Below are 25,655 nucleotides of genomic sequence, written 5' to 3' on the forward strand. Positions count from 1 at the left end.
TCCCCTTGGTGTCCTCCCCTTGCCTCCTCCTCCATTTTCCTCCCCCACGAGGCCCAGGCAGCCAGGAGGTGAGAGGTCAGAGGAAACACAGGGGTCCAACTTCGAGGCAGTACTGCTTCCCTGAGGAGGCAGGAGGGAGGTTGTCCACGCTCATGATAGGCAGCTGCTGGGGGTACTGGGTGTGGAAGGTGAAGACTGATGCCAGCGGCCGTCCTGAACCTGAAGGAAGAAGGAAGACAGTGCCCGTCTCAGTAAGTGTTTTCTAGAACATTCCTTAGAAACACTCAGGGAAGACGGAACCAGCCTTGTTCCACCTCTGATAGAGTGAGGTTGCTTTGGCTGTGCTTTGCCTGTGCATGATGTCGAGCACCTGGGAAAGAGCCATGGGGACTCTGAGCTGACAGGAAGGTTCCTGATGACAGAGGCCACAATGATGAGGGTGAACCACACCCACCTGCCATGATACCCCACTACCTGAGCACTTTCCCACAACTTTCTTCAGGATGCCTAGTAGCCACCTGGCGTTAGATTAGGGCAATTGCATATTTATCAGCCATGTCCATGTTTTTCTGTTGGTAAGTAACACTGCAGTGAAGACCACTGAAGCAAACTCTTCATGCTCCTCTCAATTCTTTCCCTAGGACAGATTCTAGAAGTGGAGATGCTGGAGCCAAACACTTCAGAATATTTGGCCTCATAGCTGGTGGCCAGGAAGCCTCCACTGATTTATTTTTCCTCATAGCTGTGTGTGAATGTTGGTTTCTCCCACATGCTCATGAAAACCATACATTATCACGTTCAAAAGCCTCTTGAAACTGGGTTTTCTGGTTTGACAGTTTGCTAAACCTCCCTTCCTTGGCAACCAGCCTGTTTTGGGCATCCAAAAACAACCAAACAATTAAGACAAGCAATTAGACTGACAAGGGCAGCAGCAGACAGTCTGCCTGTAAGCAGCCTTGCAAGTAAGTATAGCATCTACCAGCCTGTAGAATCTGCACTAGCCCAGACCGTTCCTCAGAAGTCTCCCAGAGCAGAAAGTGAATAAAATTATCATATGAAAAACACATATATCATTATACTAATGTTATACAGACTTTTCATGTAACATTTTATAATGGAAACTGGTGTTTCTGATTGACTCGGCATGAAGGGCTACAGGGGCTTTGAAAGTTACCTTGCAGCCATCCAGAGAGACACCTCGGACCTGAACTGACCCCCAGCTTCAAATATCTGCCCATTTCAGGCCTGGAAGCACACAGTCTGCTCGGCTGGGGTCTTCCCAGAGCCCTCCTTCCACACGGTCATATTGCTACAGTGGGTGGTGATGTGCTGTGTCACCTCGGAGCTTAGCAGGTGCAGAAAACTCACTGGACCTGGCTGACTGCAAACTCGACCTGCGGAGCAGATGCGGCCGTGAGGGGGGGTTGGGTCTGGTGCCTCAAGCCCTCGGGACCCTTCACCCTACTCTGGAGGGGACAGGGTCTTGCTGGTAAGCACTGCCCTGGGTGGGAAGGGGGAGAGGGGAAATCAGGACTGCCTGAATCGGGGCCAGCCTGAAGGTGCATGTCCTTGACCCACTCCCCCATTCCATGGAGGGTCTTTGGGGCAGAGGAGAGGGATCAGAGAGGCCCAGAGGAGAGGAGGAGCTCTCCCAAGTTCAGAGGCCCTTGCAGTCCTGAGGAAAAGATAAGTCTCTTCCTCATGTCTTATCTTTATTTTTTAACACTAAAAAAAATTCTTAGTTTGAAATAATTTCAAATCCATAGGACAGTTAAAAAAATAATATAATCCCTATACAGAAGAACTCCTTCACAACCACCGACATCCAGGTACCCAAATCTGGGTGCACAGGTAGTTTAGTGGTTAGAATGCCTACCTTTCATGTGGGAGACCCAGGTTCGATTCCCAGACCCTGCCTCCCCCCAAAAAAAGAAAAAAATCAGGTACCCAGATCCACCAACTTCAACGTTTTCTACCCCTGCTGCACCAATCTACTGATCCATGATCTGTCCATCCCCCACATCTTCTACGTTACCAAATCCCTGTAGCCAAGAACCCTGTGGGGTGGTGTGAGGTGCTGACAGAAAGCAGCAGGCTGAGAACAAAAGGCAGGATCTATGACTGGAGCAGCTCCCCACCGAGGGCCCGTCCCCACTGTCATTGCTCCTGAGGGCCATGGTGATCCTGATGGGCAGGTGCACTGCCAACCTAGGAGACTAAGCTGCAGATTTTCCTTCTCTCAGGTGGATTTGCAAAGTGGCCCCCACACCCTAGAGTCTGAGGGAAGTTTCCAGCAGAGAACCCTGGACTGGGAGCCCTGGCTGAGTATGCAGGGTGGGGCTGGGGCAGGGAGTCTGCCGGGCTCCCAGCTGAATCCTGGTACCTGGCACCTGGCATCCATAGGGACCCCACAAAGGCTTGTCCATCAGCTGATGGGGTGCTTCACTTAGAGCCCTCAAATGCTGAGCCTGGCACGGTCAGCTCAAAGGCCCTCCTGGAGCCTCCCTCTGTGGGATTAGGAGATGGACCACAAGGGAGGCCCTGGGTCCCCACTTCTCCTGGCACCAGGGCAGCTCCTCTCACTGTGAGCTGAACCCTCACCACATGTGGAATGCTTCCAGGAACTACAAGAACTGCACTCATGTGCAGACACATGAGTCACTGTGTGGTGCCCTGGAAGACAGAGCAGTCTCTTCCCACTGGCTCTGCCTGCCTGGTTTTTGGTGAGCAGCCCTGAGCCATCTGAAATTCCCAGCCCTGAGAATTGGGCACAGGGCATGTGCTCATCGACCACTAGGTAAACACTGGCCAAATCAACTCCCTGCAGCTGTCCCAGGTGAGCATCCCCCTGACATTTGTGCTGATGGCTCATGGTTCTCTCATCCAGATCAGCTGGCCAATTACTCCATTTTAGGTTTAAGGCAAGAGATTCTAGTTGAAGAAAGAATCATTGGCATCATAACATCTGAAAGGGCTTAGATACCAGACATCTAATTCAACTCTTCCCAATTCACAGACGAGGAAGCTAAGCCAAGGCTCAGAAAAAAGGATGAATTGTCCAAGGTCAGATGGCAAGTCCACCAGGGCTCAGACCACAATCTCCACTAGTTCCTCCTAGGGCAGGCTTGGGCCTGGGAGGGTGGAGAGCAGATGGGTACCTTAGAGGCTGTGATGGGCTTGAGACATGTCTGCCCACCATGAGTGAAGTTGCAGGAGACTTTGATGGTGTCAGACGAGCAGCCAAGATTTGGGTCCACCCAGTAGGTACCTGCAGGCAGAAGAACAGGGTAAGGTGGGGTGAGGTGAGGTGGAGATGGGTTGTGTGGTGAGGGGCCTTGGGCTTAGCTCTGCAGACAGACACTGTACCTTGTAACCCCCTGAGCCCTAGTTAGGCTTAAAGGTAGGGAGCCATAAGAGGGACTCCTGGTAGCACAGGGATAGAAGGAAACCCTCAGAAGCAGAGCCCCTGAAGGGGACCACAAGGATGAGTGCTTCTCTAGCTGGCTATTGTGATGCCTCCATTCCCTGGAGGGTCCAACTGATGTTGAGAGAGGCTAAGCCATTGCCCAAGGGACTCAGGGGTCATTTAGCTGGGTGATTTCTCCACCAAGTCCTGGGACCCCTGCTATGTCCTGCAAGGGGATGGTGGTGGGAGTCAGGAACCCATCATCTGCTTGGCCTCCCCATTGAACTCCTGAGGGAGGCAAGGCCTCTGAGCTGAGCATGAGGCAATCAGCCATCCAGCCCTACCTCCTCGTGCAGGTGAGGAGGGCATGGCTGGGGACCGAGCAGGGGCCTGCACAAGCTCACCGAGTTTATCAGAGAGAAGAGAGATGAACAAGATTAGGACAGAAAGGGGGAAATGCTGGCTTCTCCAAGAAGCCTTGATGGGGCAAGCCCTGCCTCAGCCCTTGGGGCTTTTTCTACCAAAGATCTTATCTCATTGGAGTGAAACGATGTGTCCCAAGTTTGTGGGTCTGTGGCTCTGGTGGGGTGGGCCCAGTCCTTGACTTCATTCTCATACTCCCAATAGCCCTGGGAGCAACTGGTGGGGCTCAGTGACTGTTTGTTGAATGAATAAATGACCGTGCATGGGTCTAGGTTTCTGAGGACAGACACTTGGCCAAATGAGCCAATCACATGCTCCTCCTCCCCCAGCTCCAGGGAGCCATCTTCAGGCCCCACAGACCCTCTTACCATCCACCATCTTGTGCTCACAGTCCATGAGGTTGTGACAGGCCCCGGGCAGGGTTCTCTTTGGTGCCCAGGGGTGTCTTAATGCTCTGGATAAGGTTGCTGAGGTAGTGCAAGGTTTTGAAGATTTCCCCTCCCTGTTCCAGGACCAGCCAGTCCCGATGGCCAGGATCCTGTAGGGGAGAGGGGTGGCCATAGGCTGCTGAAAGTCCAGGCCCAGCCCGAGAACCAAGCACCACCTCCTCAAGTCCCCAGTACTTGGGGGGCTTCTCAGTTCCAGGGTCCTAGTTGGGGCAGAGGTTGGGTTCCCTCCATTTCAGAGTTATAGAAGCTGAGGACAAGAGATGAGACGTGGTAGTGGTTGGTCCCCCATGAAAGCCCCATGCTTGATGGAGGTCAGAGTGTCAGGTTTCCCCAGGGTGCCTGGAACATTGGGGAGTGGCCCTAAATCCCTGTCCAGAATGAGTCTGGGGAGGAGGAGGTGCAGAGAGGAGTAGGCTTACGGAGCACCTGGTCCCTGCCAAGCTCCCTGCAGGTAGGAGGCAGGGGCTTCTGTGAGGCACCAAGACAGAACTGAGACCAGCTCGAGCTCCAGGGCAGAGGAATGCAGCACAGAGAAGGAGCACATCTCCTCTGGGCAGGAGGACAGGGTTGCAGAGGGGCTCCTGCCTGAGTGCACCTCAGCCTCAGTTTCCACAGCTACAAATCAGAGCTCAGTCGACCCTTGTGTATCTTGGGTTATGGAAGTGGTGTGCCTGTATGTATGCCTGTGGGGGGGGGCATATGTCGTTGTGTGTGTGCACTGCATGTGCATCTTTGTGTGGGGCAGAGACTGGTAACCGCTCCACTAATCCATTTCTTCTTCTGCCTGGACACACAGCTGGACTACATCTCCCAGCTTCTGTGGCCACAGCTCAAGGGTGGGCTGGGGTGGGGCATGACTTTGCACCCTAGCTGAGAAAAGGACAGCAGAAGAGATGTGTGTACACTCATAAACATCTCTACAGAATTCTCCCTCTTCACCCCATGCTGTGCCCAGTGACCTTTTGGCCATAGGTGGGAGAAGGCAGAACCCCCACAGGCTGTCTAAGACCTCAATTAACAAGCCAATTAGCCTTTAGGTGCAGGAGAAATAAGCTCCCATTGCATTCTATTATCACTTACCAAGATGCACAAGGGGAAGTGGCTGTAACTTGCACAAGGTCCCCTAACCTTCCAGGTCAGAGCCATCCCTGGAAGCAATATAAATGACACCTACATGGGGGAGGAAGGGCTCCACCTGCTGCCTCCACTGCATCTTGGGGAACCCTCTCTTTTCATAGACATCCCTGGATAGTAATGAGGGACCCATGTGGTCTTTCACTACACAGCACTCAGAGAATACAGAGGCTGCAACTCACATCAGCCTTTCCCCAGATCCAGCACTGGTCCACCTCAGAGAAACCCCCAGAGCTGTTGGTAGGAGGTCTGAGCTGAGGACAGTTAGGTCCTAATCATGGGAAGGGGGCAAGACTGCAGTGTTGGGCCCCCACAGGGCCCGGGGCTTATTTCTGGCCCCTGCTCAGCTCGCACAGCCTTGACACCTGGAGCAGTGGCCACCCCACTGAGCCTCAGGAGCCGCCCCCATCTGTGGTGGGAGATGCCATTGAAACCAGGGCTAAGAAACACGTGGAGCATTGGCATGGAGAGTGCTGGCCATGTGAGGGTCATTATTTCTGTTTCCTCCAGAAAGGCACCCCACACAGGCAGAGCTCTAGGCAGTATATCTTGGGTGAATTCTCCATTGGTGTCCATCCACTTCTGGAAAGCAGCCCCAAGGTCATCCTGTTGCTGTGCAGGGAGAAGAGAGAATCGGTGTCGTGGGCCCCCAGGATCCCCTGTCCACACATGAGTCCCAGGCCTTGAACGGGTATTCCCCCACCTTCCCTTCCCCTTTAAAACCAAGCCCATCAGGTGTGGGGTTCAGGGAAAGGGGCAATGTGGGACCTTGGCCAATCACAGGTCCTCTGAGGCACTGTCTGTCCTTCCTCTCCTTGCAACCACAGGGAACTCTAAGACTCAAAGCTGACTCAGCTCTTCCTTTCCTTCAAGTATTGCCATAGCTCCTCAACATCCTCAGTTTCAAGCCCAAGCTCTTAAGTATGGTTACAAGTCCTCCAGAGTGTTGTGCCTCGCCCTCCAGCCTCATCTTTCTCCTCTCCCCCATAAACTCTACCAACCAGATGCACTGTAGTACTTCCAAGTTCCTCAATGCCATTATCCTCTTAGCCACAGGGCCTTTGCACATGCTGCTCCCATGGCCTGAGTACTATTCCTTCCCTCCGATGCCCCATCTGACTCTCCTCCTATAACAGCGGTTCTTAGCTGGGAGTGATGTTGTCCTCCAGGGTTCAGGAAACACTCTGGGTTGTCACAACTGGGAGAAGGGATACATTTAGCACCTTCTAGTTGGTTGAGGACAGGGATGCTGGTACGTATCTCACAATGCACTGGTGGCCACCCACCACAAAGTACACACTGGACCAAAATGTCAATAGTGCTGAGGTTGAGAAATCATACCTTCTGCTCATCCTAAAGATGTCATCCTCAATGGGGAGCCTTTCCCAAAGTTCCCATCCTCAGGCTGGGTGAGGACCCCACTTGTCTTTTCTGGGTTCCCACAATCTCATGTTTCTCATCGCAGACCCAACCCTTTTTCTTTGTGTTCTCAGAGCTGGGACTCTATAGGCTTTTCTCAAGTTCACTCGATGTCCTGACACTTCCTAACTGCATCATCTTCCCAGTGCGAGTGTTGGTGTCAGACAATGACAGTGTCCAATGCTGTCTGTTGGGGATGGGTCTGCTTTCTTTCCCAGCAGCCACTGGGCTCAGGGACTCTGAGATGGGGCAGGGGGTAGGGGTGCACTCATAAATCAGCCCATTTGCACAGGGCAGCCCAGCAGTCAGAGTTGGGGGCATGCCCTCCTGCTTCCTAGCCCAGGGCACTTTCTGCTGCCTTAGGGTTTTGGCTACTAGGTCAGAGTGGTCAGCTATCCCCCAGACCCTACCCCAAGTAGGCAAAAGATAATGTTCGCCAACTTGCAAACTGGATAGGTCTCCCTGGCGGACCCTGAAAAGAAGAGTGCAGGTCAGAGTTTGATAGGGATGGGGTCCTGGGTCTGGGGCTGTCAGGAGGCAGGAAGAGCTATCGGGTCATGAGAGGGCTGCCACACTGGTCTCAGCTCTCCTAGGGGCTTGGTCTTCACTCTCCCAGGCAAGAGGCCGATGTCGGCTGGTTCACCCTCTCCCAGAAGCCTCTGCATCCTCTGGGGTTCAAGGCCAGGGTATGTGCTTCTGCAAAGCTTTGGGGCTCATTCAAAGGGAGCCCAGCTCCTGCCCCTGGGAGGAGGTCCCAGCTACCTACTGGTGGGCCAGGCCACCCTTTTGGGCCAGGAGGTCCCTGGAGGAAGAAAAGACAGTAGGCCTGGATCAGAAGAGGCCTGTCATGTCCACCCTGACCCAAGCCCTCCCCAACAGGACTGAGGCTGAGGGACAATGGCCCTGGGTCCAGATGGGCCCAGATGGGAAGCCAGGGCTTCAGAGGGAGCACATGCCTAGGGCATCAGTAGCCCTGGCAAGGAGAAGCCAGAGCGTCCTCACCCATCCCAGTCCCACATCCCAGCCCCACACCCCGATCCACTCACCTGTAGACCTTACAATCCCTGGAGAGAGACAGAAGCAGAACAGAGTTAGGGAGCACACCCCGAGAGGCCACCCCCTCCCACCCCTACATATTGTGCCCCAAATGTCCACTTACCATACCTCTCGGCTGCCTCTGCTACCCTTTGGGCCCTGCAGTAAAAACCAGCCAGTTAGAGGCTCACAGGGAGGTCCCATTTCACAAATGGGAAACCAAGGCTTAGGCAGTGCTGGGTCATGGACCACATGGAGCTGGTGACCCAAGGGGACCCAGGAGCTTCCTGCCAAACCCCTGTACATCCTGGGATTCCTGAATCTCCCAGGCTCCCGATGGTCCCAACAATGCCTTCCTTTCCCTGAGGGAGAGAAAAAGGCCGGTGTCCTCATCCCAGGCCTGGGAGGAGTGTCCAGGGTGAGCACGGGGCAACAGCTGTGCTCCCAAGGACAGGGAGGGACATCCCCTCAAGCAGGGACCAGACCAGGCAATCCTGGCCCCAGCATGTGCCCGGGGGGCTGCAGGAGTGAGAGGCGGGGTTGAGGAGGGGCTGCCCAGGCTCGGCAGAGGCGCATGGGCCACGGGTGGAAGTGTACAGGAGGGAGCTGCGCGAGGCAGACATGGCTCCATGGGGCTGTGACAGAGGCTGCTGTGGCCTGGGACGCCTGTCCCCAGGAGGCAGTGGTGGAGGGTCTCACCACAACACCAGGTCCCCATGGACCCTGGATGCCTTTGAAGTCGATGTCTCCAGGAGGGCCCTGTGGAGACACAGGAGTGGCTGTTGGACCTGGCTGGTGCTGGGAGGGGGTCCCAGCAGCCCCCACCACCACAGGGTCTGGCCTCTCATCACCTTCACTCTCAGGAGAGGCCTTAGCAGAGAGACCCCCCACAGGGCTATTACATTTCCTGAGTAGTGACCTAGGGGCCGGCGCTGGGCCGCAGGGTGCACACCTCGGGCTCAATGAATCCTTACAACAGCCTGTACTGGTGCCACCTCCGTTTTATGGGTAGGAAACTGAGTCTGGGAGAGACCAAATGACAGGCCCAAGGCACCGAGTGAGTACCCTGTGCAGCTGGGTTGACAATGCCGGAATGGATGGAAATAAGGATGAGGAGGTTCTCCTGGATTCCTTGATTCTGCCTGTGTCCCAACCCACATAGCAAGTGCTCAATAAATAGCTGAATGAATGAATGACCAAATGAATGAATGGGTGGATGGATGGACCCTAACAGGAGCAGAGGGGAGGGGGAGTCTGTACCTTGGGTCCAATGAGGCCAGAGATGCCCGGGAAGCCCATCTCACCAGTGTCACCCTATGTGGAGAACAGGAGGGGCTGGTGCTGCTGGGCTGAGGGCAAGGGGGCCTGGCTGGACACCTGGGATGCCTGGCCTGCCTCTCCCACCCAGCCCCTCCAGGGATGTCAGTGACTCCACTTTGGGGCATTCAAGCAAGTGTGAACAGAGCACACACTAAACTTTGCCTTGGCCTGGGCTCTGATGGATGGGGAGACTGTGCCCCTATCAGATGAGAAAGTGGAGCGCAGTGCGGGAACTCCAAGAGAAACAGGCACTAGGACACTCAAGGTCTCTTGTCATGGGTCTTCAAGGAAGAGAATGAATGAGCTCATGGACTCCCTGGCCCAGTGCCCCCTAACCAAGGGCCTGCCACCTGCAGGTTCTTTGCATCCGCCCATCTCATTTTATTCCCAAAGCAACCCAGGGAAGCACAATATCCCCCTGGTCACAGATGCATCAAACTGAGGCTCAGAGAGGGCAAGAAATGGCTCAAACCCCACAGAGGCCACACGGGAGAACACCCAAGACTCAGGACCAGGGTGACCACTGGCCTGTGTCCTATCTCCCGTGGGTCCTTCTCCCCTCCTCCAAGCAGCTAGAGAGCAGATGCAGGGGTGAGAGTAGGCCAGGGCCAAGGATGTGCCCAGGGCCCTGTGTTTATGCACATTCCTGGGTTCCCAGCTCAAGCTTACCAGGAAGTGAACCCTGGGAAAGAAGTTCCTACTCTGTGTGATGAGATGTGGAGCAAGCACTTTCCCTTGCTCAGCCCATTTCCCCATGTGTAAAATAGGGTAATATACCATCTCCTTCTTCAAAGGGCTCAGAGGACACAAGGGATCAAGCAAATATGGGCCTAGCCTTGGTGAGGCTGAGCTGAGAGGGCAGGCTGAGAGAGGAACCCCTGTAATCTGAATTTCACTTGTTCCTTTTTTTTGGAATAGCAATGTTATTGAATTTTAATTTACATATTATATAATTCACTTTTTAAAAATGTACAAATAGTGGGTTTTGGTGTATTTGCAGAGGTGTGCCTCAATCACCAGTGTCTATTTCAGAAACTTGTGGCACCCTCCCAAAGAAACTCTGTACCCAAAAGCAGTAACTCCTTACTCTCCTTCCCCTCAGTCCTTGGAAACCACTAACCTACTTAGCCTCTCTGGATTTGCCTGTTTGGGATGTTTCATGTGAATGGAACCATGTAACATGTGGCGTTTTGTAACTGGCATCTTTCTATTCAAGCTTCACCCTTCCTGTGGCATGTATCAGTATTTCCTTCCTTTCTATTGCTGAATAATATTCTATTGTATGATATACCACATTCTAGTCAGCCGTTTGGTGGACATTTGAGTTGGTTCTACTTTTTGTCTATCAGGAAGAATGCTGCCTATGAATATCCATGTATAGGGGTTTGCATGAACTTGTGTTTCTGATTCTCCTGGGTGTCTGTCTAGGAGTAGAATTGCTCAATCATATGATGACTCTATGTTTAACCTTTTCACAAACTGCCAGATTCCCAAACGTGGCTGCACCATTCTACAGTTCTATCAGCCACGTATGCAGATTCCCATTCTCCACACCCTTGCTAACACTTCTTACTGTCTTTTGGTTTTTAGTAATCCTAGAAGGTGTGAAGTGTTATTTCATTGTGCTATTGATTTTTCTTTCCTTAATGACTAATGATATTGAGCATTCTTTCATGTATTTATTTTGTACATCTTCAAATTCCTTGCCCATTTAAAAATTGGGTTGTCACTTTATTCTAGAGTTCCAAGAATTCTCTATAGTTCTGTATATAAAGTCCTTGTTAGATATGACTTGCAAATATCTTCTCCTATTCTTTGCATTGTTTTTTCCACATCCTTGTAGTGTCCCTTTGAAGCACAAAAGTTTTGTCCAATGTATTTGATGAAGTTCAATTTATCTCATTTTTCCTTTGTTGCTTGTGCTTTTGGTGCCGTATCTAAGAAAACAATGTGTGATTTAGTGTTATCAAAATTGACTCTTATGGGGCGGGCCGCGGTGGCTCAGCGGGCAAGAGTGCTTGCCTGCCATGCCGGAGGACCCCGGTTCGATTCCCGGCCCCAGCCCATGTAAAAAACAAACAAAACAAACAAAATATAATAAAACAAGAAAATGTTTAAAGATGTTTCCCTTAAAAAAAAAAAATTGACTCTTATGAATTCTCCTGAAAGTTTTACAGTTTAGCTCTTAGATTTAGGTCTATAATGTATTTTGTATTAATTTTTGTGTATAGTGTGAGACAGGGGCCCAACTTCATTCTTTGCATGTGGCTAGATTTTTTTTCCCACTGAATTGTCTTACCATCCCCATTGACAATTAATTAGCAAAAATTACGGGTTTGTGTCTGCACTCTCTGTCCCATTGATGGTTATGTCTATCCTTATACATGGACCACACGGTCTTGATTCTGTAGCTCTGCAGTAAGTTTTGAAATTAGGAAGTGTGAGTCCTCCAACATGTTCTTTTTTCAAGATTGTTTAGGCTATTCTGGGTCTTCTTTATTTCCATATGAATTTTAGCATTACTTTGTCAATTTCTGCAAAAAAAATCAGTCAGTTAGGATGTTGACAGGGATTATACTGAATCCATAGATCATTTGGAATAATATTTCCATCTTAATATAATTACGTATTCTGGTCAATGAACCTGTGATGCCTTTCCATTCATTTAGGTCTTTTAAAATTTCTTCGAACAATATTATGAAGCTTGCAGTATAAAATCTCACAATTCTTTTGCTAAATTCATGTCTAAATATTTGATTCTTTTTGATGCTATTTTTAATGGAATTCCTTTCTTAATTTCACTTCTGGATCCTTCAATTCTGGTGTATAGAACTGCAACTGATTTCCCTATATTGTATATACACAATCTATTTTGTACATTGATCCTCTATCCAGCAACTTTATCAGTTCTAATTTTGAGTGTGTGCTTATTTCTTAGAATTTTCTATATTCAAGACCATGCAGTCTATATACAGACAAACTCTGAAATAGAGTTTTATTGTTTCCTTTCCAATATGGATCTTTTATATTTTTTCTGTGCTGAATTATCCTGTGCAGAGTCTCCAGTACAATTTGAATAGAAGTGAGAACAGTGGACATCTTGTCTTGTTCCTGATCTGAGGGGAAAAGCTTTCTGGCCTTCACCATTAAACAAGATATTAGCTGTGGGATTTTTATAGTTTCCCTTCATCACAATGAGGAATTCCCATTCTATTTCTGTTTTGAGTGTTTTTTTTTAATTGTGAATGTATTTGAGATTTTGTCTGAAGCTTTCCCTGCATTGATTGAAATGACCTTGTGGTTTTTGGCTTTGTTCTATTACTATGGAATATAGATTGATTTTTGCATGTTGAACCAGCCTCACATTCCTAGAATGAATTCCATCTGTCATTGTGTATAATTTTTTATATAAGTCGCTTCATTAGGTTTCTTAGTATTTACTCAAGAATTTTTGCATCCATAGTCACAAGAGATATTAGTGTGCAGTTTCCTTTCCTTGTGTTGTCTTTTTCTGGTTTTTGGTATCAGGATAACTAGCCTCACAGAGTGGGGTTGTGATGTGGTCCACGTGTTCATTTTGCACTTTGAATGCTGTCTCCTACGTACCTGACAAATGCAAGGAAAGGGTAATATTTTAAACAGTGTTGCTGACATATAACAGACAAATGATAAGTGCACCCAATTTAAATTTTGTGATATAAGTTCTGAAGTGTGTACTCTCATGTAATCACCAGAATCAAGACAATAACATCTACTACCCCATAAAGGCTTCTCATGCCCTTTTGCAATCTCTCCTTCTGCCAACTCTCCCTGGAGGGACCACTGATATGCTTTTCCTCACTACAGAATAGTTTGCCTTTTCTATAGTTTTATGTAAATAGAGCCACACAGAATGCATTATTTTTTAATCTGGTTTCTTTCACTCAGTGTACTTGTTGTGAAATTGATCCATGTTTTTCTATGTATCAAGGGTCCAATCCTTTTTTATTGCTGAGTCATATTCAATGGTATGGACATACTACAATTTCCTTATCCATTCATGTGCTGATGGACTATTCCATCAGCACATGAATGAATATTGTTGAATTGTTTTCAGCTGCAGGCTATTCCAACTAAAGTTGTTATCAACCTTGGGGTATAAGCCTTTGTCTGCACAAATGCTTCATTTCTCTTGGGTAAATACATCTAGGAGCGTAATGGCTGACTATGGTAGGTATGTACTTTACTCTTAAAGAAACTGACCAACATTTTACAAAGTGGTTGTGCCATTTTACATTCTCACTAGCAGAGTAGTAGTGTTCTACTTGCTCCACATCCTTGCCTACATTTGTTATGGTCAGTTTTTAAAATCATAACCATTCTAACAGGTGTGCAGTGGCATCTCATAGTGGATTTTATGCACATTTTCCTAATGACTAATGATTAGGTTATTTCCACAGAGATGTGACATACCCAACCTGAGTGTGACTTTTTGTTAGAGGGAGATGTGACACTACCCATTCTAGATGGGTCTTGATTAGATTACTGGAGCCTTTAAAAGGGTAAACATTTTGGAGAAATGACAGAAATGACAGAGCCAACAGAAACTTCAGAGTAGAACTGTCACAGATGCCAACACTTGGAGGAAAGTGACATGGATGTTTGGAGATGCTTGGAACCCAGCAGATACTGCCATGTGTTGTTAAGCAAGCCAGAACCTAGAGAGAGTCAAGGGAAGCCAGGATATGAAAGCCAGTCCCAGGGAAGCAAACTGAAGAACCCCCATAGGAGCAGAGGCTGAAAGCAACAGAACCCAGGAGCAAGGGACCAGTAGATGCCAGCATGTGACTTCCTATCTGTCAAAGCTGTTCTGTTCCCATCAATATTCCTTGAATTATGGCATTTTTTCCCTGGATGCCTTAGTTGGATATTTTTATAGGCTTAGAACTGTAAACTTGGAACCCATTAAACTCTCCTTTTTAAAAGTTGTTCCAGTTCCGGTATATCTCTGTCTGGCAGCTTTCAAACCAACACAGTGAGGAACTTGTACAATTCATCAGTGGAGTCATCTGGGTCTGAAATTTTCTTTGTGGGAAGCTTTTTAAACTAGATTCAGCTTGTTTAATAGATACAAGATTATTTAGGTCATCAGCTTCTTTTTTGGTGGTTTTATCCTTCAAGGAATTTGTTCATTTCAGCTAAAGTTGTTAAATTGTTTGGTATAAAGCTGTTCATAATATTCTTAAAAGATAATATTCATAAAAGATAAAATTCCCTTATTATCCTCTTACTGCCTTTTGTATCTGAGGTGATGTCATAACACTTGTTCTTGATTTTAGCATTTCCATCATCTCCTCTTTTTACCTAATCATCCTTGTTAGAGGATTTATTGATCTAAAAAAAGAATTAGCTTTTTATTTTCTATACTTCCTTATGGCTTAGTGTGTTCTAGTTCGTTATATACTATTCCAATCTTTATTATATCCTGTCTTCAAATGAGATATCACTTTTGGTTTCTACTTTGACCCATGTGTCAAATTTTTTAAGTTTGTTAGTAAGTTTCCAAATATTAGGGTATTATTTCAGACATATTTTTGTTATTCAGTCCTAAATTAATTCCACTGTAGTGAAAGAACATACTTTGTAGAACCCAAATCATTTAAAATTTACTATGGACCAAAATATGGTCTGTCTTAGAAAAGTTCTATATGCACTTGAAATTCACATGTATTATGTTAATGTCTGGCACTCTATAAATGTCAGTTAGGTGAAATTAGTTCATGTTGTTCGAATCTTCTATATCCTTCCCGATTTTCTGTATACTTGTTCTATCCATTGTTGAGAAATATGTATTGAAATCCTTGACTGTACTTGTGAATATGTCTATTTGTCTTTATAGTTCTACCAGTTTTTGTTTCATGTATTTTTAAGCTCTATTATTAGGTACATGTAAATTTATGATTCTTCTGTTAACTTATTAAATTTATCCTTTTATCATAATGAATTGCTGCTCATGCTCTTTGCTCCAAAATCTATTTTGTCTGTTGTTAAAATAGTACATTGGTTTTCTTGGATGAGCATTAGCAAAGTATATCTTTTACCATACATTTTTACTTTAAAGTATTTCTTTTTTATTTAAACTGGATTTCTCACAACACTATAAATGACTCTTACATTTTCATCTAATCTAACAATCTCTGCTTTTTATTTGGGGTATTCAGACCATTTGCCATTTGTTTTCCACATGTCCCAACTAATTTTTGTTCAGTTTTTTTTATCATTTTCAAGGAAAGAGTACATTGAATTTAGCCCTGGAGAGAGAGGGGAATGGCGGCAGCATGGAATGGAAAGAGCACTGGGCCAGGAGTCAGTATGACCTGAGTTCTGGTCTGACCTGCCTCTCCCTCTGCAGGCACCACTGGAGCCTCTTTCCCCAGCTCCCTCTCCCCACTCACGGGAGGTAGGCCCGGGTCTGTGCGTAGAGAGAGCATCTCCCACCCACGTCCCAGGGCAGACACATGCTTCTGGGAGTGCACGTGTGTCTGCACCTGCGGGAACGTGTTTGCATGTGTGCACATACGTGTGTGGGGTGTGAGCAGGTGTATTCCCAGGGACTCACTCACTGGCTGGCCTTTGGATCCAGGCTGGCCCTGGTTCCCAGGAAGTCCCATTCCACCCTCTGTCCCTCATTTTCCAGGGAGACCCAGCTGCCTGGATAGCCGGCTTTCACCCTTCAAGGAAAATACCAAGGTTCCCATCAGAGGTGGTGGTCCTAGGAGCAGTGGGTGGGGCCTGGGAACTGTGATTCCGCAGGGTCAGGAGAGGGCTCGTGACGCTGGGGTCACAGACATAAGCCTGGGGGCTGCCCCTTCTGTCCCGTTATAAGGAAGGTTTCTCCTGGCACCCAAGGTCCAGGAAGGCTTCCACGCTCCTCTTTGTCATCCCCACACACCATGATGTCCCCGTCTTCACCCTCTGCTCGCAAGGTGCCTCCCACTAGAATGTCCCCTGCCCTTCTTTACCATTCCTGGCGTCCGGGGCCCAGGCCACCTCCCTCTCTGCGCCTGCCCTCACAGGGGCTCCAGCCCCTCCCCAACTAGGCCTCAAGCCCCAAGAGAGAAGAAGCACGTCTAATTCACTCATCCCACTCTTCTTTAGTTTTACCCCCGGGCTCACACTTATTCACAGCTGCCTCCCCTACTGAAGTCACTCTGGGAACATTTCTAAATTCTCCTCAGAGAACCCAGAGGCGAGCAACCCCTGCACTTCTACAAAGGCCCGCTAGAGGGCGCACACGGACGCTCAGCAAGGACTAGTTGGTTTCCAGAGTCTGGGCAGGGGCGGTGATTATCGCCACCTGAACAAACTCATCTCTTAAAGTCTGCGTTAGGACATGGGCAGGGACCCTGGTAGGGACACAAATGTGGACATCCATTTTCACGCAGGCCCTGTCCCATGGTGCAGAGGAGGCAGCACCGTCATAGGCAGTACTTGTGCAGGGGGGGGCCAAGGCAGGAAGGCGGGAGGCGGGTGGGGGGATTGGGATGGGTCTGCCCTTGAATCCTGGGGGTCCCTGTGCTCCAGCAAAGCCAGCCTCACCTGGATTTCCTCTCTTCCCAACAAGGCCCGAGGGGCCAGGGTCCCCGCCATCTCCCTGCAGTCCCTGTAAAGAAAGAGGACAAAGGAGGGCCTCCTAGGATTTGAGATACAGGCTGTCAAGGAGGCAGGGTGGCTCTAAGGGGGGGTGAACTCTGGGTGCATCCAGAGGGAAGGGAGTCATACTGAAGATCAAGTGCCTGTGGGTGAGGAGGCGGCACCTGGGGATAAAACAGCTGAAGGTGTGCTGGTGACAAAGGGGAGGGAACTTACACCTCAAGAGCTCTTCCCACCTGCAGATGAGCTGAATTGCCTTCTGGGGCTGACATTGAATAGAGGTGGTCAGAATGGGTCACATTCCTTGGTCCCAAGGCTTGGGGGGACTGCCCACCCCACAGCATCACAGGGAACTTCTGGATATGTTGATGATGTCCCTTCTAAGCTTCTAAACCTGCTCCTCCTGGATCTTGGCCTATGGGAGTCCCCCACCATGTCGTCTTGAGTGGACAGACCAGGTGTTATCCCCAAGTCTGCTCACTTGCTGTCCTGCTCGGCCGTCCATGCCAGAAGTCCAGCTGGTCCAGTGATACCTTCAGGGCCCTGCCTCCCCACCATGCCCTGGGGCCCTGGCAGCCCTGACAGGCCCTAGGGCACAGGAGAAGCTGGTGAGGGCTCCAGGGTGGAGGGGAGGCTGGCAGAGCAGGGAAAGTTGCCGGTATTCACCTGGCTCCCCCTCCTACCTGGAGACCCAGCTTTGCCTTGCTTTCCCTTTGGTCCCTTAAAAGTCAAGAGGCACATAACAGAGGCTGCATGGAGGTGATGCAGCACACCAGGAGTTCTGAAGGGGGCAGTATTGAGAGGTTTTTCACTCTTGGAGCTCAGCATCTGCATCTGCAAATGGGCCCAGTCACCTTGACCTGTGAGTTCAGACAGGACTGGCCTTGTCATCTACTGCCACTGACCCTGTCCTGGCCCTGGTGGCCCCTCTTGACTCCTGCCCTGCAGTGGCCCTGGACATTGGCAATGTCCGGGTCTGAGCCTAAACCCAACCCAAGGTTGGCCCATTTGATCTTCAGGCATGAGGGTATCTGTGAGTGGTGTTTGGGAGTGTGGGGTACCAGGCACAGCTGGGGCGTGGGAGCAACCAGAGCTGACCCAACCACTGGAGGGCCATGCAGGGATTCCAGGTCTGTGGCAGGAAACCTTCCTGCCTTCCTGCACCCTCACTGTCTCTGTGGTGTCTCTCTAGCCCCCTTGCCTGCCTGTCTCCGTTTCTGCTTTCTATCAACAGTGTGGTATGCTGGAAGGCACAGCAGGGTTGAGTCCCACCCTGTTCCCTCCTAGAGGCCTGGATGGCTGACCTCCATCCTGAGCCTCTGTCCTGTGGAGCTGTGGTGGAGGAAATGGAACTATGGCTAGAAAGCACCGTACCCAGGGCTCAGGATCCCAGGTGACAAGGAGCCCCCTTACCTCTTTACCTGTGGATCCTTTGGGTCCTGGCCACCCCTGGGATCCCAGATGCCCGTGCAAACCAAGGTGAGATGACACAAGGCAGCCCCAGGATTCTCTCCCAGGGAGGGTGGCCAGTCTCTGCCTGGAGAGGTAGGGTGGGGAGGGGTTTGGGGGTGCAGGCTCTGGGGGTGTCCCCAGGACCAGGGCAGTATAAACCAGATAGGATTGTCCTAGCCCCTGCAGGGAGGTCCCTTGAAGAAGTAAAGGGCCTGGTTCCTTAACTCCTCTCCATCGGGGCAGAGGAATGTGCCAGAGACACCACTCATAGGCAGGCCCTGCTGGCCAGGTTTTCTGCAGAGGCCTTGGATCCCCTCCTGACCCTGGAAGCCAAGGAGAAGCAGGTGAGGGGGGCACATGTGGAGGGGATTGAGGGTCTCTTCCAATCTGGAGGAGGCGGGCCAGAAACCCTGTCTTCCTAACCAGGTGTCACTTTCCCTGTCTCAGCTTCCTCTTCTGCAAAAATTCACAAAAGTAGAATTGTGAGCCTGGCGGGCACCTGCAGCTCACTGGGGAGCTGCCTCCTGAGCCTGTCCACCACCTCTGCTGTGAGAGCTTTCCTGGGCCCAGTCCAAGAGCCCCTGAAGCCCTCCGAGAGGAAGGGGTGGCACAAAGGAAACAAGCAGCAGCACAAGGCAGGGATGTGTCCTTGCCCTTGCCTTGTCCTTTCCATCCCTCCTTGCCCTCAGGTAAGGTCTCTGCCCCTCCCCTCCCAAGGTGAACAGAAACCCAGGGGCCTTTTGCAGGTGGGTCTATGTTTGGAGCCTGAGCACTAATTGTAGAAGGAAAGCCGCCTTCCTGGCTGTCCTACTGTGGGCAGCATGCAGCAGGGCCAGGGGCCATGGACCCCCAGCTTATAACCCTCCCTGTGTGCCAACAGTGAGAAACTGGGATACTCACAGGGTAGCCAGGGTCCCCCGGGTCCCCGTGTCTTCTCAGTCACCCACCGGGCCCTGAATAACAAGGAGGGCAGCAAAGCATGGGGCACCAGATGCACAGGGCTGGGTCAGGCCTCACCACCCACGGCCTCTGCAGAGCTGGCAGCACCTTCGCCCAGTCCAGCTTCCCCTTCCCCCCAGGAATCTGGCCCCAGCTCCACCTGCATGACAATCCAAGATGGGGAAAGAAGCTGGGGTAGGGGAAAGGGGGGACTTACCTGGTCCCCAGGTGGCCCAGGGGGGCCCTCAGCCTTGCCAGCCTTGCCGTGCTCTCCCTGTGAACACAGAACTGGCTTAAGGTCCCATCTCCCACTCCTGGGGAGGTTTGACTTCCAGGCCCTTCACACTGGTGCCAAAAGGGCCTCTGTGCAGGTAACATCTGGCCTCATCAGGGTGACTGCTGGGCCACTGAGACCAGAGAGGGAAGGGGCTGCTGGGGGTGCAGGGGGCACGAGGGCTACAAAACATCTCAGCCAGACCAGGATGAGGAACTAGGATGCTGAGAGCACAGGACAGGGTTCTTCCCCCTCCACGCCCCTGGAGACCACCATGCTAACACTCAAGCTGAAGGATCCTGGAGGTCATAGCAAAAAGCCCAGGTGCCAGGTTAGAGATCTTGGCACTGGCTCCAGCTCTGGGTGACCCTCCGTAATTGCTTGCCCTCCCTGACCTCTTCTCAGCCGCAAAACAGGGTGAATGATGGGTGCTGCCCACAGGGCAGTGTGAGGAACCTATGAAATGAGACCAGCACAGGTGACTCAGACATTCCTTGCCCCAGCCCATGAAGCAGGCACTGCTGTCATCCCCACTTACAGATGGGGACAGCAAGGCACAGAGGTGACGTGACTCGCTCAGAGGTCTTCAGTCCTCCTTAAGAGCCCCTTTCTCTGAACCTTGCTGGGAAAAGATGGACAAAGATCCAGCCCTAGGATGAGCCCAAGGGAAGGTCCTAGGGCTTCCCCTGCACCACTCAGCAGTAAGCCGGCCTGGGCATCCTGTCCTTAGAACAGATTCCTAGCCACAAAATGGTCTTGTCGTCCCCCTGCCTTGTTGCACAGGATTCCACAAGGAAATGCAGATCAGTGCTCACCACGCTGCTGTGCACTGAGGGGCTCAGTCGACAGGCTCAGAGTGGCTGTTGGTAATGAAGCAGTAACCTGTGGCAAGATGAGGCTGAGTCAGGCTGGGGAAGGAGCAGAGCTATGAGCTGAGAGCGGTGGGCCACTGCAGGCCACCCTGGACCTGGGCCACCCACAGGTTTGTGGGATGGGGCACCACCTGCCAGCTACAAGGAAGGTGTAAGTGGAACAGCCAACAGCAGGACCTTGGGCACAGAACTACGTGGCACCTGGTAACTGGTGTCATCTTTCCTGGGGGGCCATTCAGGGCAGCCTTGACCCCCCTCATTGTTACTGTCACAGGGAGTGCAGGAGAGGCAGGAGGAGGAGAGCTCCTCCCTGGGGCTGGAGAAGGTCCCTGGAGTGAATCAGCCAGGGTTGGTGGCTGTAGGTCCTTGGCTGGGTTCTCTGTGGCTCCTGTGGCCAGAGGCTGAGGGGTGGGATGTGGCCCACAGTGTGGAACCAGTTGTTCCCAGGGAGGTGGCCCAGACAGCAAGGTTTCCCTCTGCTTCTGCCCAGTCCACTTTCTATGGCTCTATGACCCAGTTCTTGGTCCTGCAGTGGAGGGAGGCAGCTGGACAGGGGAGCTTGGAGAAAGGAGGTTATGTTTATCCAGTAAGCTCTGCATGTCAGGACTGGGTGAGGTACATCTTATACCTTGTCTCATAGAATCTACTCAGCAATCCTGCACTACTGGGAAGACTGTATCCATCTTACAGACAAGGAAACTGAGGCCTCGGGAGGGAAGGCTCTGAGCCAAGACTACACAGTGAACAGGGAGTGTACTGCACCTAAAGCCAGCTCTCTAGACCCTGAAGGCCCCCTGACAAATCAGACAGCCATAATTTGCAGATATAGTCTTTTTGAGCATCAAAAAGCTGGGGGAGCCTCTCCTCTTTCTACCTAGGGTTTCATCCCATCTCCCCAATCCCTCTGGCTCCTGACTTTGCAGATGCAGGCCTCGGGGGATTTGCATGGTAAACAGCATATTAGCTCATCTAAGAGTCTATTTCTGGCTAGGGAAGCAGGGCCTGGCATTAGACAGATGGGGTCTGAGTCCTGACACTGCCACCCTCCTGCCACTGATCCTGAGCACTGTGGAGACTTGGTTTCCCCACCTGTCACAGGGGACATTGACATGTCCAGGCCCGGCTCATGATAACATACATTTTCCTCAGGAGACATCCTGAGGAAAGAGCTTGTGCATGGTTGTTGCATTTTGGTTCTTCTCTCAAGAATCTCTTCTTCTCAGCACCATCCATAGCTGGTGGCTGGCTCTTCATTCATGTGACATTTTCCTTTTGCATCTCTTTAGAGTATCATTTCCCAGACCGCAGCTCAGGGTCTGGAATGTATTAAGTCCCTAATAAATACCTGTCTGATGGTGGATGAATGACAGCATTAATATAACTTATAAGCCAGACAAGATGTCCAAGGGGGAGGAGACACAACCCTGAAGCTAGACACATGCTTGATGTCCTTCTTGGCCTCCCTTTCCCAAGGCCCCATCCACTCCGGGTAAGGTGGTTGAGCCCCAGGAACCCCAGGGCCCACCATGGCCTTGGCAGCCTGAGGGCATGTTTGGTGTCAGGATTGGTTGTCAGCAGCCACAGGGACTGCTTTGGGGACTGCAGATGGCCAGAGCATTTGCCTTGGGGGCCTTGTGCCTACTCCTCATTTCAGGGTCTGTGCTAACACCTTCTGTGCCAGCCCTGGAAGACTGAGGACCCAAGAGGGGCCAGGGTTCTGAGTGGCACTGTCCACAGCTTGCTTCAGGGTCTGCCAGAAACTGCAGCCTCCTCTGATCTCAGATCTGTTCTTCTCCAAGCAGGAGGAAGGGGCCAGCTGGACAGCCAGCCAGGCCAGGCTGATTCACCAGGTAGTTAGGTGGAAGCTGACTGGGCCACAGAAAGGAGGGAAGGAAGGCATAAAGGGGAAGGAGACAGCAGTGGGCTGCCTGTGGGAAGCCTTCCAGCTGAGCAATGGGGGTGGAGGGAGGCGGAGGGGGCAGCAGGGGAGGAAGACAAGAAGGAGGGACCCAGTGCTGCTAACAAAGGACGCAGAAACTTGGACTCGGTCTGGCTGGGTGCCACCTTGAGGTGAATCAGGACCAAGGCCATGGCTGTCGGTGACCCCCATTCTGCACAATAGGGTAGGGGCTGCTGCTTGCAATGTTCATTCCAGCGGTTCCTCTCTTCTCCTGGATCTGCAGCCATAGGTGGGGCAAGGACACGACATCCCCTCTGCCTCAGTGTCTCCTTCCTCGGCTGTTGAGAATTGTTGCTCCTCAGGCTCCATCCTGGGCTCTCAGCTGGCTCAGACGTCTCCCTCTTGCTGTGCGGGTGACCTCACCCCCAGCAGGGCTCTGATGCCCACGTGCACAGGGGTGATAGAATCCAACTGTGTTATTCCTGGCCTGATCCATGTCTGTTTCCCTTGCTTGACTGTGAGCCCCGTGAGGGCAGGGAATGTGTCTTTTGTCCCTGGGTATTGTGCAAAGGTGACATCACATGCACATGTGTGGAGGGAGGGTCTAAGGGCTCCCGGGGGAGGAGGAGGCAGCAGTGAAACCCACCTTGTGGGCAGCCTCCTGGCCATCAGCCCTGTGAGCTAGGGGTGCTCCTGCCTGAACCTTGGGTGCCACGTGGACCAAGGGGCTTGTTGCTGCTTCCCCCAGAGCCGACATCCACATGCATTCCCAAGACCAAACACCCACCTTTTTGTCTTTGGGTCCAAGACATCCGAGGGGCCCCACAATGCCTTTGTGTCCCTGCAGGAAAACAGGATGGTAAGAGGTGAGAGAATGGGGAAGTGAGGACTCAGGAAGGAAAATGCAAAAGGACAGGAAGTCAGGGCTGGAAACAGTAAGCTGCACAACACGGCCCTGGCCAGGGCCCAGCTTGCTGTGTGGCTCTGAGCCATCCCTATTGCCTCTCTGAGGCAAGGCTGCCCAGCAGGCCATGTCTTGGGACTCAGCCAACCCTCTAATGGGGGTACCAGCCTGGACAGTCAGGAGCTCTGCCCATCAGCTCTGGACAGACCAGGGACCAGCTCTCTGGAGAGCCAGCTTAAGCCCTCCAAGGAGGGGCAGGGGCAAGACCTGTGTTTCCACCAACTTCCCACCCAGTGGCCAGAACTACAAACACCTGCCTTGGGTTCCTCTCTCCAGCCCCCCTAGCCCCTTGGGGATCACCCCTCCTGCTTTTTCCCTCTCCTCCCTCCCTGCTTTACCTCTTTCAGACACTGGAATTAGAGCAACTAAGACTGGGACTAGGATCCCACTTCAACCCTACCATGCTCTCGGAACTCTCACCTGTTCCTTAACTTCCCTGAGCCTCAGTTTCCTTTTTGGAGCAAGCCCAAAGCATGCTGAGCCCTGATCTTCCGAGATGTGAAAAGTGGGTTTAGCTCACATACCTCATGGGAGTGCCAGCTTGAATGTGAAAATGGGCTCCTGGGGAGCTGAAGAATGGGTGCCCTCATCCCCAGAAATGCTTAGCGAAGGCCCAGGGCCTCGCGCTCCCTACTGCCCCCATCACTTCTGTGGTCTTCCCCCACTTCCACCATTTTCAGGGGCTCTGGCCTGGAAGGATGTGGGGCAGAGCTGAGGGGGTCAGGGGGAAGAGAAACATCGTCTCACCTCATAGCCAGCCAGTCCTGATTCTCCTTAGACCCCCATCACTGGGACCAAGAGTGGCCACCCAGTGAGGACACAGGCACCTCCCCTCAGGCTCCAGCCCGGCCAGCCGCAGCCCCTCCCATTCCCTCTGTCCAGAACCAAGGCCCTGCCTCAATGCACAGCAAACCGAGTCTGTGCCTCAGCCCAGGTCCTGGAGGAACCACCCCACCGGCCCTTCTTCTCCCAGCTCCAGGGCTCAGCAGAGCCAAGTGCTAAATTTTCAGACTTCGTGAATTATTTGTTAAACAGCCATCAGTACAAATTAAATGAGATCTTGCAATTATATTAAAAACAAAGGTAGCAAATAGTTCAACATCTATCCTTCCGAATTATTTTACAACATGTTACTCTGCCCTGTGCCCCTATGGGAGTTGCCATCTGTTGTCTCTGTGGGGAAATGGGGAGCTGCACCACACATTTTGGGGGTCCCCATTCCATGACTTTATGTGAGAGTTGGACATCAGCCAGGGTGAGACACACACCCTGGGGGAACCGGCAAATGCCCTCAGCCAGCTGGTGCTCATCAGCTCACACCAGCCACCCACAGATGCTGCCTCACTCTTTTCTTCCCACATCACACCCCCCACCCCCCTAGGGGTTCTCATCCCCTACAGTGTCAGACCCTCCAGGGCCGTTCCTTTGGTTGAACCATGCCCTAAACTCACCCAAGACCTGCTGCTGCCTCACCCAATCCTCCTAAATCTATCCCCAGGGGGAAAATTCTCCCACGATAAGCACTTCCACGGTCTGCTCCTGCCCCACCCCAACAGCAGGGCTAATGGATCTGGGTCTCTTGAGGACTCCAGGGGACACACAGACCCTCTGAAATGGCAGTAAGTATTTCTATTGTGTGTTCTTTTCCAGGAAGAGGAGCTGCAGCTTTCTGCACGTTCCCAAAGAGGTGGCTGGATGTGCATCCTCTGGTGCTTAAATGACAGTGCCCTCAGCTCACAGGCACTTCCTGCTGGTGCCTCCTTTTCTGTCTTCAGTCTCCTCAGTTCTGTGCCTGACCCCCACCCCTTCACCCACCCCAGCCAGAGCATCCTCACCATTAGTCCCAGGCTGCCCCAGGACCCTTTAGGGACTGGGGTGCCAGGGGGTCCAGGGTCTCTAGGACACCCATCTCACCCAACTGTCCTTGGTAACCCTTGGAACCCTGCAGCGGGAGGAGAGATAAGATGTTACCAGGTCCAGTAGGAGGGGGAAGAGAGGGATGGGGCACATGGAGGGCAGGGAGGAGGAGGAGGAGGGACATGAGGTGGTCACTGTGGGATGCACGGGGAGGATATGGTGGGACTGTGCTGGGGGAGAGAGGAGGGAGCCCACCTTGGTTCCAGTCCAGCCCTTCTCACCTTGCTTGCCTGGTTTTCCTTCAGGACCCTGAAGTGAAAAAAGGAAAAAGAAAGAGAGAGAGAGGCAGATGAGAAAAGGGACGACACTGGGGCTGACCCATGCACTGGTTGATGTCTCTTCCTAGAGCTCTGAGCAGGTGACCTGACTTCCTATGCCTCAGTGCCCTTATCTATGAAATGGGGGTAGTAATTCTATTTTTTTTTCTGATTTATTTATTGTGGAAAAATATATATAACAAAATCTATCCTTTTACCCATGTTTAAATGTAGAATTCAGTGACAATTACATCCACAATGT

The 25,655-nt window shown here is 51.3% G+C and overlaps 1 pseudogene; it reads right to left on the bottom strand.

Annotated features, from left to right (window-relative positions):
* Positions 1-76: 76 nt before the first annotated feature.
* On the bottom strand, positions 77-25,260 carry LOC143672481 (uncharacterized; annotated as a pseudogene).
* Positions 25,261-25,655: the final 395 nt, after the last annotated feature.

The sequence above is a fragment of the Tamandua tetradactyla genome, chromosome Y (genome assembly GCF_023851605.1).
Source record: "Tamandua tetradactyla isolate mTamTet1 chromosome Y, mTamTet1.pri, whole genome shotgun sequence".
NCBI classification, from domain to species: Eukaryota; Metazoa; Chordata; class Mammalia; order Pilosa; family Myrmecophagidae; genus Tamandua; species Tamandua tetradactyla.